The sequence below is a fragment of the Manis javanica genome, chromosome 1 (genome assembly GCF_040802235.1).
Source record: "Manis javanica isolate MJ-LG chromosome 1, MJ_LKY, whole genome shotgun sequence".
Lineage (NCBI taxonomy): Eukaryota > Metazoa > Chordata > Mammalia > Pholidota > Manidae > Manis > Manis javanica.
The window spans coordinates 98,526,420-98,539,459 of NC_133156.1; the positions used below are offsets into that span (position 1 = coordinate 98,526,420).

Consider the following 13,040-nt stretch of genomic DNA (forward strand, 5'->3'; position numbering starts at 1 on the left):
GCAGGACGTGCCTTCTCCTCTTGCTAAAACCCAGTGACATGGAAGAGGAGAGGACAGTTCTGGCAGTGTGTCGAGGAGAGCATGTGGAACCCTGAAAGACCAGACCCTAAGAGAAGAACTGCCAAACCCTTCAGAAACCCAAAACCACAGGGACTCCCAAAGCTTTCAGTGGGGCCAAAGGAAAAAAAAGCAATTATATCCGCCCACCTAAATGAGCTATTCATCTTATGGCTTTGTGTTCCACAAACGTCTCCTACAACTTGGGAATCAAGGATGGGTCCAGGTAAGGGCCTAGGTAAGGATCCAGGTAAGTTAAAACTCTGAAGCAGGAAAATTAGTTGGTTGTATCTGGTTTACCATTTTACCCTTTCTGAGTAGGCAGTGAAACAACTGTGAGGTGTATAGTGCCGGCTTCGTGTCTTGGATCAACACAGGAGCCATGCCAAATGTCAGATTAAATATTCCACAGCTGAAGTGTTTGCATAACTTTTCAGTGGCTACCATTTAAAGAAAGAAAAACAATGATGGGCCTTTAAAAAAAATTCCCTTCACTTGACATGATCACGGTGTACTGCCAACAATTGCTCTCAACTTGGAAGGCAAGGCCACGCATATCTGTCCCTGGAGCATCAGTGCCAGCTGGCTTGCGAGGCCCTGGGTTTCCACTCACTCCAGGAGCATGAAGACCCACTGTGTGCCCTGAGGGCCGCAGCCACGCCACTGTGTTGTTTAATCTTGTCTGCTTTGGCTAAGAAGCAAGGCATTTTATGAAGGAATTTCCTGGTTCTTGAAGTATCTGTCATGTCTCAACAATGAGTTTGCATTTGCTGCGTGTGTTTTCAGTTTGGGTTGGCTCTGTGGGTCTGCTGAGGAGACTGGAAACAGGTTTTTTATTGAAACAAAATAATAAGTCTGAACAAATCAGCTTTATTGTCATTGGCTCTCTCATGGTTTGGATTAATTTTAGCTTTATATTTCTAAAGGATTGCTCAAGCTGTGATACTCTTTAATCTCAGGTTATTTGAGGGAAGGGAGAGAACTGACAAAACCTAAGCGCCTACTAAGTGTCAGATGCTTTTCGTGTATTGCCTAAATGACTTTTCCTAACACTCTAAGGAAGAGCCTGGTCCTCCCTTCATTTTACTGATGAGGAAATGGAGGTGCTGAGAGTGATTCTCTCACCCACAGTCGCGCAGCTGTGTCCTGAGCACAGGCTGTCAAGGCCACAGGCTTGGTTTCGTGCCGGATCTACTACTTAGTCTCTGGGACAAGTCACTTCACCTCTCTGCTGCAGTTTCCTCACCTGGAAAACGGGAATAATAATGGGAATCCTCCATCGAGGATTAAATTGAGGAAGATGTGGAAAGTGGCCAAGATGGTAACCAGTCAGTACATTCAGCCATGGTTACAGGGCACTGCGGAGAGTTCAGCCCAGTGCAGCCCCTTCCTCTGTGGACCCAAAGCCCCCTCAGCCCTCTCCTGGTCGGTGCCGCCCTTCTCCGTGGGGAAGGTTTAGCCAACACTGATGTTCCAGAGTCTCAAAGTGGAAGGCAATTTAATGTCTTCATCTAAAAACTGTTGCCCTATTGAGGCAAATAAGGTCTGTAAGTCTGCCATAGGCTCGCAGTTCTACCAAAGAAGCTCTTTCTGAAAAGAAACCATAGAGAGGAAAACCTATGAGAGACAGAGAGGCTGAAGGACTTTTTTGTCTCATTGTCCAAGTCAGTGGCTTGGATTCAAAATTAAAATATGAAAAAGTACCATGTGATGTATTCTCTCGTGCAGCAAATGTCTGGTCTTTTTACTGTAGCAAAAGGAGAGCTTAACTGTGTCACCAATCATCACAGTGCCTGTGGGCCTGTGTTCAGCCCTGGGCGTGTGCCATGTGCCAGTCTCTGTGCTAGGTCTTGGGAGGCAAAGGTGAGTAAGACATGATCCCTGTCCCAGCAGAGCTTCAGACAAGCAATCAAATGAGCTTATACAATGCAGAGACCTTGATCTCTATTCAAGTTGTTTAAATTTTAGACCCTCTGGAATCCATGCAAAAGGAAGCTCTGTATATTTCTTTTCTTTTCTTTTTTATTAATGTATCATTGATAGACAATCTTATGAAGGTTTCACATGAGCAACATTGTGGTTTCAACATTCACCCAGATCATCAAATTCCCCCGACACACCCCACTGCAGTCACTGTCCGCCAGCACGGGAAGATGCTATAGAGTCACTCCTTGTCTTCTCTGTGCTGTACTGCCTTCCCTGTGACCTACCTATATTGTGTGTGCTAATTATAGTGCCTCTTAGTCCCCTTCTCCCTCCCTCCCCACCCACCATCTCCCAACCCCTTCCCTTTGGTAACCACTAGTCCCTTCTAGGAGTTTGTGAGTCTGCTGCTGTTTTGTTCCTTCAATTTTGCTTTGTTGTTATACTCCACAAATGAGAGAAATCATTTGGGACTTGTCTTTCTTGGCCTGGGTTATTTCACTGAGTACAATATCCTCCAGCTCCAACCATGTTGTTGCAAATGGTAGGATTTGTTTTCTTCTTATGGCTGAAATAATATTCAATTGTGCATATGAACCACATCTTCTTTATCCATTCATCTACTGATGGATACTTAGGTTGGGAAGACCTGTATATGAGTTCTGGCCTTGACACTACAAGCTGTATGGTTTTAGCCAAAATCACTCAACCTGAGTTACATTTTTTATCTATGTAATGGGGAAGATGAATAATTTTCAGACTACAGGGTTTATTATCAAGAATGAATAGATTAATGCTTTGAAAGCCTTTGTTATACAGTAAGGACATAAATATTTCCATTCTTACTTTACTTTCATTCACTTTGGACACATTTTGTATAGAACGACTTTTTGATTATAAGTTTCTTGCTTTTTAGTTGAATGTGAATATTTCAATAAAGAGAGGATAGAAAAGAATAGCATCAATAATTTTCAATACCACATCCATGAGGGGCAAGAGGTAAAAAGAGGGAGACTCCCACTGTTTACTTTTTTTTTAAATGATCATTTGTAGATTATTTACTTTATGTCAGACATTGTGTTAAACTGTGTGTATATGTGTACGTTTGTGTGTATGTTTGTATATGTGTGTAAATTCTCACAACAAACTCATCAGATACTTCTTTTTTACAAATAAAGAAACTATGGTTCTGAAAACCTAACTAATACTCTCAAGGTCAGAAACATAAAACACAGTCAAACTTGGATTTCAAAGTCTATCTGCTTGAGTCCAAAGTTCAGGTTCTTAACTATAATTTATTCTGTGTCTGAGGATAATACTCAGAAATAGGAAAGGGATGACTAATACCAATGTCTATCTGTTATGCTTAAAGTAACTGAAATGATAGTCTGTGACTTCTTTTGAGGGTGAATTAATTACAAATATGTATGTATGGATAGAAATTTGAGAGATATAATCTAAGCAAAAGACAAGTGGAAAATATGAAATACTATGTAAGCTCATTCTCTAGTAGAGCTTCTGTCCTCCCTGGACTGGACTGGCCTTGAGGGTTTAGTATCATTATCACCTTTTAGCTAGAAATAATCGCATCAGATCTGAATTCTCAGAGCCTTTGAGAAGAACCCTTTTTAATGATTAAAACTTCTGCCTCAGGGCTTTTGCACTTGCTGTTCTGTTTGCCTGGAGCATTGTTCTTCCCAAATCCTGCTCAGCTCATTTGCTCACTTCATGGAAGTATCTGTTCAAATGTCCTTTATGAGACAGACCTGACTAGGTCTTTCCTCATCACACTGTACAATATAGCAATGTTCCCCTCATCACTCTTTGTCGATTGCCTTTACTTTTCTTCAAAGCATTTCCTTTCATGAGGCATATTATTTAATATTTGTGCATTTGTTTATTGACTGCTTCCAAAAATCATATAGAAGCTCTATAAGAACAGGGAACTTCTGTTTATTGCTGACTCAAATCTAGAATACTACTCAGCACATAGTAGATGCTCAATACATATTTGTTAAATAAATAAATGAATGAAGAATGAATGAATACAATCTTTTCTTTTTTGTGTCATGATTGGTTATAGTTAAGTGTTACCTCACTTAGGAAACTATGAACTTTTTGAGGCAATATCTGTGCCTGGTTCACTTTCTCTCTAGACCCTAAATAGTATTTGTAATTTGCTTAACGATTGAAAATTTGCAGAGATTTTATATACAATGTCTTATTTGTGACCTAACAACTCTATAAAATAGGTTGGTATTTTTATTCCCATATGTCTTAGTCAGCTTGGGTTGCTCTAACAAAATACCACAGACTGAGTGCCTTAAACAATAGATATTTATTTCTCATAGCTCTGGAGACTGAGAAGCCCAGGAGCAAGGTGTCAGTTAATGTGGTTCACTGTGAGAGCCTTTTTGCTGGGTTGCAGAGAGTCACCTTCTCATTGGGTCCTTACATGGCAGAGAGAGGGAGAGATTCTGGTCGCTTCCTCTAAGGACACTACTCCCATTCAGGAGGTCTCCACCCTCATGGACTCATCTAAATTTAATTACCTTCCCAAATCCTCACCTCCAAGTGGCCACATTGGGTTTAGGATTTCAAGTTTAGGATTTCAACTTACGAGTTTTTGGCAGGGGGTAGGGCAATGCCAACATTTGGCCCATACACCAGCTTATAGATGAGAAACCATAACTCAGGGAAATGTAATGATTTTCCCTAGACCAGAGATAATGGGGAAGTCAGATCTCAAGCCCAGTTCTTTTCACCACAAATCTACAATTGCCTCCTTGAAGGACTGGTGCCTGTCTGTGTCAGGGCCATAAGTAACCATGGAACCAGGGATGGATAGAAGGAGACTGAAGCAGGGTTCCTCCTGGAAGTGCAAATGAGACAGGACTCTTCAGGAATAGGAAAACCTTTTATATAGTCAATATGAAGGTAAATTTCTACTTTTCAAGTTTTTTTTAAATACTATTTTTTAAATTGAGGATGGTTTTTAAAGTTTGTTTTATAATAGGAAATCTGTCCTCACAATATTGCCCATTAAGCTGAAGGAACAGAAGGTCTGTGAGGTAGGATAATTTGAATAGGTCACCTAGCAGCTAAGATGTGAGAGACGGGACTTGAACTCACACCAGGCTATCTCCTTTATACCTGCAAGGGAACCCAGTTCTTCATAAAGCCATTACAACAGCACTGTGGGGGCAGGGAGGAAAGACAACTGAGTGCCCCCCATTTGTTCCGCTTGAGTCACAATTGCATTCTCTTCTTTCACAGACATTGAAAAGATATGCCTTTGAAAATTTAAAGCCTTGGGCATTCATTCTTCCTCTTATGTTTATAGACATAGACATAGATATAGATACAAATATAATCTACACACACACACACACACACATACACAGGTATTCCCTATTTTTCAAAAGTTTGCGTATGCCACTTTGCTTTTACGAAAGACCTGAATTAGTACCTGTTTTCACTAACTGAAAGAAATCCAAAAAAGATTTTTACTTTTACTATAAAAGGCAAAAGTGAAAGAGTGTTTGACATTTGTTTTGCAGTGAGCCATCAGAGGGGCCTTGCCACACAACTTCCTCAGGAACTATACTCAGCAGCTCAGCATCAAGCCACTATAGCCTTCAACTGTGTCTATGAGCATCTGTGCTTTATTTTAATTTATATTGTCCATCCATTAGCAAAATGCATCCTAAGGTATCTGAAAAGCCTGAGAGAGGTTATTTTTTGGGTCTGGGAAGGCTGAAAAATTTTTCCATATAAATTAATGGAATTGCTTCTTTATTCTATGCCATTTTGCTTATGAAAGATTTTAAAGGAATGCTGTACTTCTGGAAAGTGGGAGAAACATGTATATATATATATATATATATATATATATATATATATATATATATATACACACACACATATTTTCTTTATTAGGAAAAGTCCTTAGAGGCCCTGTATTTTTTCTGGACTTGATGAGCTCTTTAATCCCCAAATATTTTTGTAATCTGTATTTAAGCCTCAGAACTCCTGGAACCCTCATATGAAATCAATCCAGATTCCAAACTTAATAAGATTTATCCACCACTAACGTCTATTTCTATTTTTAACAGAAACATTTATTTTCAAGACAGAACATGTCTTTATAACATGCCACTGTAGCAAATTCTACATCCTAATAGATCAGAGTATAAGACAGGTTAGAAACCAAGATCTCAACCCAGGGACTGTTTTATCTTGTATTTCTTAGGTTGGACTATAGACAGAAGGAAAAAACTGTGTGGTTTAGACATTATGCAGACTAATTCAAACTCAAAGCTACATTTAATTTGTATGACTGTCAAAGCACAATTACACTTCATAACTTGTGATTCCATTCCCTGTTCCACCCTACACATGGCCAGAGCAAAATAAATCCATACAAACCAAAAAAAAAAAAACCAACAACCCAGATCTGCTTAACAGCAATAAATGTAGAACATTCTTTCAATGCACATGCTAAGCTGCTTTTCCCTAGTACCCACTATACATGAAAAATCTGCATATGTCTAGTGAGACCTAAGTCAAGAGTCTTCAGCTGAAAACTACCTCAGAAGGCCTGAACAGCTGAACCAATAACACCATCCACCTTTAGAACTCTTCATTGGAAGTAGACCCATCTTCTAAGGCTTATTTGGAGAGAGGAAGAAATGCTGAGCAAATAAAACTAAAATGCCCGTTGCACTTTTTGGACTGATTAAGAGAATGATAAGGACCTTTTAAGCTCCAATATTCACTGATGATCTGATTTCTCCATACGTAATATGCTCTTTAGCCAACCCCAGCGATATGTCATTTCTTTATAGAAACCCAAACTACTTAATATAGAGTAAGCTGCTTATTTATTACAGTTTCCTTGTGAGCAAAATAAAGTGACTTTAAGTTCAAAATTTATTCACAGCAAATCAGTGCTAGCAGTTATTTTCTTCTTTGGTCTCTTATTCTGGACTCTTGAGTCACATAGTACATCACACAGACCATCTGATGTTTCTGCCTACTTCTAACTGGCTTCAGAAACTATCAAAGTCTGTGCTAGAACAATGGAGGGAATATAGGTGTTTCACATTTCCAGGAAATCCAGAGTCCCTGGTAAATAAGTGTTTTCAAACCTTAAAATCTATTAAAGTAGTTCGTTATTTCAAGTATTGACATGACAACAGATCCTTTTCTTTAGGAGATAATCACTCTGCCAGTTATTTCATTTGGCAAGTCTAAATTGTCATAGGCTGGATTTATTGAGAGTGAGTCCACCTGTGAGTAGACTCAGTTGTGCCCAGGACAGTGAAAAAATTCCTGGCAGACTGGCTGTGGCCTATATGTGGTACATAGCAGCAAAGCCATGGTGGTTCCTCATTATTACTGTGTTTAGAAGCCAAGAATCTTGGAAATACCATGTCCTAAGGGGACATGTTTATTGCACCCATTTGTCTACAACTATTTCCAGAGTGTTAACATCATAACACCTAAGCAAGCTTAATAGAAAACATTTTAAAAAGAGCCTTCAAAAGATTCATTCTTGAACATAAATAAAAATATAGAAAATAACAAAAAAAAAGGATGGATAAAGAAAAGTAAGATGTAGGCATATACTCATAACATAATCTGAAATGGAGAGACACAGAGGCATTTTTCTCCTTTCCACGTGCCCTCCTCAAGCTAAGCAGGGACTAGCTGCAATAAGCTGCCTTGAATGAGAAACCAATTGGGGGATGCCACAAAAGAGTCACTGTATAATGGCGCTGAATCCGATAAAATTTTAACCTTCTACTTTTCCTAAGGAACATTTTGAGGAAAACTTGTGCTAATATCCCCAGCTGCACAGCTTCCAGAAGCCCCTCTGGTAGTGATGGCTGTCATCAGCACAGCTCTTCACTGCAACGTGAGGATGCTGAGCTGGTACAGAACCAGAGCATTACAGACTAAATATCTGTATCATCCCAAATTCACATGTTGAAACCTAATCTTATGATGGCATTAGGAGGGGAGGCCTTTGGGAGGTGATTTAGTCATGAGGGTGGAGAGCTCATGAGTGGGACTAGTGTGCTTATAAAAGAATTCTAGAGAGCTCTCTTGTCCCTTCTGCTGTGTGAGGACAACAGTGAGGAGATGGCCATCTATAAGCCAGAAAGGGGGCTCTCAACAGATACCAAATCTTCTGAAGCCTTGATTTGGGACTTCCACCCTCTGGAACCATGAGAAATAAATGGTTGCTGTTTCAAGTTATTACAGTATTTCGTTATAGCAGCCTGAACAGACTAAGCCACAGAGTAAGCCCTGGTATTCCCTGTGTATGCTGCTAAGAAGAGAAGCAAACTTGACAAGCTTCTCTTTCCTTTTTAAGAATTCTAGCTTTTGACCCCCAGAACCTTGTAAGTTCATGCAAACCCCTCTGTTACATGATGCTTAGTTTCTCTGAAGCTATTTATAGGTCAGGTTTCATCCTCCTTGAGTCTACTATTTTTTTTTCTTATTTCATAAATGGACTATCATTTATGTGCCTTGTTTTAATTGTTCCCTCCACTATTCCCCATATGAGGGAATAATTTAAAGTAGTTAGAGAAAATATTTTAATGCATCTCCCTGACATTCGATGAACATCTATATGCAAAATACTGTGGAGCATCCAAAGTCAGACTCAGACCCAACTCTCATGTAGTTCCAATTTACAAGAAATATAAAACACACACACACACACACACACACACACACACTCACAAGAAAAGGACAGAAGAAAGTGTGAGATGTCAGTAGCAAGTTCCAAGGAAAATGACATTTAGTCTTCCCAGGGAGATCAGGAAGTCATTTTGGATTGAGTCTTAAAAGTATTCTTCCTCAAAAAAAAAATTTATAAGAAACAATATATTTCATTTTTCTGATGTCACAGCCCCAGCAAGTGGTTTTGTACCAAATTTAATGGAAGTTCCACAGGATGTTTTGTGCGTGGGAGAAGGAAAAAAGGGAAGTAACCACAAAATTTAAAAATACAAAAACAAAATCGAATCCTGGATAACTTTTAGCATCTGTTCCACTCCCACATTAATAAAATTCACCTGGGAATTCTGACTAAAAGGAGAACAGAAAACAAGAGTTGGGGGGAAGGGTGGGCATACTGGCAAAGAAAAAGTCACAGGGGAGAAAAAAGCCACAGAGCATCCCCAGGACAGAAGTCTTTACCATTCCCGACGCCAGGAGGACACTCCACAGGGACGCTTAGGCTCTGCCTGACTGTGCCCAGGGGAAAAGCAGGCCGAGACGGGGTGGGGGCATTAGGGCAGGCAACTCACTCAAGGAGGAGATGGTGAAGGGCAAAGGAGGCAGATTTGCATGCACAGAAAGACAGACAGGGCTGAGGAACACTTAAACTGAAAAACTAATGTCCTAAGGGTTATAATTTTTTTAAAAAGAAGGATGTCTTTGTTATCCCTACCCTAGGCTGAACTTAGTAAATTCTCCTCCCTCCCTCCCTCCCTCCCTCCCTTCCTCCCTCCCTCCCTTCCTCCCTCCCTCCCTCCCTCCCTCCCTCCCTTCCTTCCTTCCTTCCTTCCTTCCTTCCTTCCTTCCTTCCTTCCTTCCTTCCTTCCTTCCTTCCTTCCTTCCTTCCTTCCTTCTTTTTCTTTGCATTTCATTAATACTTTGCTCTTGCTTGAGAAAGGTCAGTGATCTCATTGAGTTGAGGCCTGGCATGGATGCACCAAGAAGGGCACCCATATTTCCACTGACCCCAGACCTCCCATGTTGGGCGATACTAGCACTGCTCTGGGGGCTGGTCTGCCCATCATCCCCAGTGCAATGACCCGGGCCTAGAACCCCAGGGCTGTTTATGGGCTAGGACTTACACTCATGGGCACTATTGCAGTGTCTGGCTGTGCTTCTCAGATGGAGTAATAGAGGACAGATACCACTCAGGTATTACTCCTTACAGGTCTGGGTCCATAACACTGAAGGCATGCCATTTCCCAGCATAGTGAAAGAGCCAGGATCCCTTGGGCCTCCAGGCTTGCAAAATGCTGCATCTGCTGAATTTTGACATACACTGTGGGGATGGCCAACTATGCCTTCTCCTAGGAAGCTGCTTTGCCACCACTGGAACCACGGTAGGAAAATGGCATTTGGTCCTGCTGTGGAGGAGACCTAAACTGCAGAGAACCCATCTGGGAAAACCCATCTGCACCTGAGATATCATCTGAAGCTCCTGGGACCCACGGCCCATCACAAGATCATGTGACATCAAGCCAGGCCTCACCAGAGCAGGGTGAGAAAGTATGTTGGGTCCCACGGCCTTCAGGAAGGGCATCTGGTTGGAGTGAGAAGTTAATTATGTCATTTCCATTACACTGAAGGTTGCCACTGGAACTTGAAAGTCTGGATTTGGGGTATTAATGTTCATTCCTGGTATGTTACTCAGTGATGATAAGTTGGGTGAAGGAGCTGGAGGCCAGTTGTCATCTGAGTTGACTGCAGTCTTAATAGGATTATGGTATAATCAGGTAAAACTGGACATTGCAAACTTGGGCATAAGGCATTGTGGTGGAGAGCAGATTTGTGGAAGGGGAGGCTCTGGAGGCAAGGTGTACTAGAGAGAAGACACCTGAATATTCACAGAAGCATATCAACAGCAGAATAGCAGCAAGCTCTAAGGACTATTTAATGAAAGCAGCAGTGCCTGAGCCTGCCATCAGGCTGCGATGTACAATGGAATCTGGAGGAGTGTGAGGTTCCCTGAGGGCGAGCCTAGCAGTGACGACTGGACTGTAAACTGTAGCGGTTTCAGAGAGTTTTAGCAGGGAATGCATATAGCTGCTGGCCCAGATTTATTCAAGGGCTTCTGCCCCAGGCTGTGTCAAATTGGAGACTAACCCTTTCTTGAAGGGTTGAGCGGTAGCAGTGGCTGTGGCAGAGCCTGCTATTGGTCCTTCTGGTGGTCTGATTGGTTAGCTGAGTTTCTACAAACCACTGTTGCTTCCTGGACCTTGAGATAAAGGAAGGAATGGCCTGAAGCCTGTGACACATTGCTCATCAGATGGCAGGGGAAGCATCTTCTGCTGAGCTGGCAGCATCTCAGACCCACCTGAGTAGAATTCATTATCACACTGAGCCTCTCATCTTTTGAGGTGTCATCTGAGAGCTGGATCACATTTGACATTTAAATTGACATCTCCCTTTATGACATTAGGGCTCATCCCAAACTCAAATTCCCAGTCAGGGCCCATCTGTGGGGCACTGATTTTGGAACGTCATTCTCAGTAGGACTCAGAAGGAAAATGGACTTTGAGAGCCTTATCCCTAGGAGGGATTATCCTAGTCACCTCCATGCTAGGCCTAATGCCTGCCATACTTATCCTGGGAAGTTTTGACCTTTCTCTGCCAGCTGCTGTTACACATCTCTGCAGACAGTCTCTGGGGATTTTGGAAGCATTCTCCTCAGTCAAGACCACTGAAGACCCCTGGGCCAGGAGAGAAATTTCAATCATTTTGGATTTTTGACATACTGTCCAGCCAAATGGCTCCAGAAAGAGCTGGTCTTAATGCAAGGTTGGGGACATCTGCCCCTTCCAGTTCAGTGCCACTCATTCCTGCAAATTCAGGGAGCCATATGTGACCCCTGGCTTGCTGGGGTCAAGGGCCATGCCTTTAGGAGCAAAGAACATGACATAATCATACTATTGGGAAATGGCTTTGCTTGCCTAGGTGCCCAGCCTTCACCATGGGTCATCTGGTATTGAGGGAGAGGCCCTTGGACCACTTCCCAAGGTCCATGCTGATAAACCTCCATATTCTGGAGGGAGCTCTGTGGTGCAGCCACTTGTCCCTGATTCTACTTCTCTTCATAGGAACTCCTGCTGTAATTTCTGTCAAACTCTCTGCTCAGGAGACATCTGACTCCCTATGGGCCCAGACGGGAAGTTCAAGGAAGGTAGAACCACTCCATCTGGAGAAAAGGGTGCACCTGTATATCCTGGGTGGAAAGCGGAGCCCCCCATCTGCCTGGGGCCCAGGTCCCTTCCGACGCTTTAGTGTGGAGCCATCATGGTCTGTATCACTTCTCTGGTTTCTCTGGAGGTCCGCCTAATACCCCAGCACTCTGCATTCTTTGGGCTGCTGTGAATGTTTTGTCATCAGAGAAAAGTACAGGCTGAGTATTTCTGACAGTGTGTAAGGAGTGCTCCTGATGCTCCCGCTACTCAGGAGAGGGTCTCTGTGAGCTTTCCCCTGGGTGGGGGGGTCTCCACTGGACACTAGTGGAGGGGGTGGTGATGTGGAGAAGACATTGCAATCTGCCAAATAGCTCTTGCCCCTGTGGGAGACACAGATAACTGCTTGGTTTAGGGGCACCCAATCCGACCCAGTACCATGTAAGACTGTGGAGTCGAGTTGGCAGGGTTGCCCACCAAAGGGAACAGTGTGTTTTCTACCCCATGCCTGCCCATGCCAGGGGACACACAGGAGCAGCGGGCTTAGGTATTGGTGCCAGAGGCAGAGTCGGCCGCCGTTCCGTATTCAGGGACGAATTCCGGCCCTAGTTGGCAGGAACTGGGGGGTTGTAATGGGAGAGGTTTCAGATCATTCCAAAGGCAGAGATCTGTGTGTTCATAGGGGCTTGGCTACTGCCATTCTCCTAGAGATGCTCTGGAAGTGGAAAAGGAGCAGCATTTTCAGCCTGACCCTCAGTGCAGCTTCTGTAGCTTGAAAACAAAGGCAGCACTTGGGCTAATGTCTCCTGAGCAGGTGCAGGCTTTGGTCAATAGTCTGGCTGTGGAAAGGTCTGGAAGACTCAAGGATCATGGCATTTGAGGGAGTCATCAGTGCATCATGTGTTGGGAATCCTAGTACTTTACTTCTTTAGTTCCAGGATCTCGCTGACCAAAGGACTGGGTGAAAATACTTTTTTCCCTTGGCACCATTTCCAGCCCCAATCTCCAGGTGTATGCATTCACCTGGCTTGAGTGCTCAAGGGGTAGGGCTCCCACTCTCAGAGTCATGATTAGGGTGACTGGGATTGCCTGGCCAGCACTCAAGTG

The 13,040-nt window shown here is 42.8% G+C and overlaps 1 long non-coding RNA gene and 2 pseudogenes across 4 annotated transcripts in view; all 3 read right to left on the reverse strand.

The window, feature by feature from the left end:
* LOC108384545 (uncharacterized) overlaps nt 1-13,040 on the reverse strand; it is a 758,195-nt gene that overhangs the window by 344,253 nt on the left and 400,902 nt on the right. The window lies entirely within an intron of this gene.
* Nucleotides 9,869-10,537, reverse strand: LOC140843333 (B-cell CLL/lymphoma 9 protein-like; annotated as a pseudogene).
* On the reverse strand, nt 11,485-12,568 carry LOC140844110 (B-cell CLL/lymphoma 9 protein-like; annotated as a pseudogene).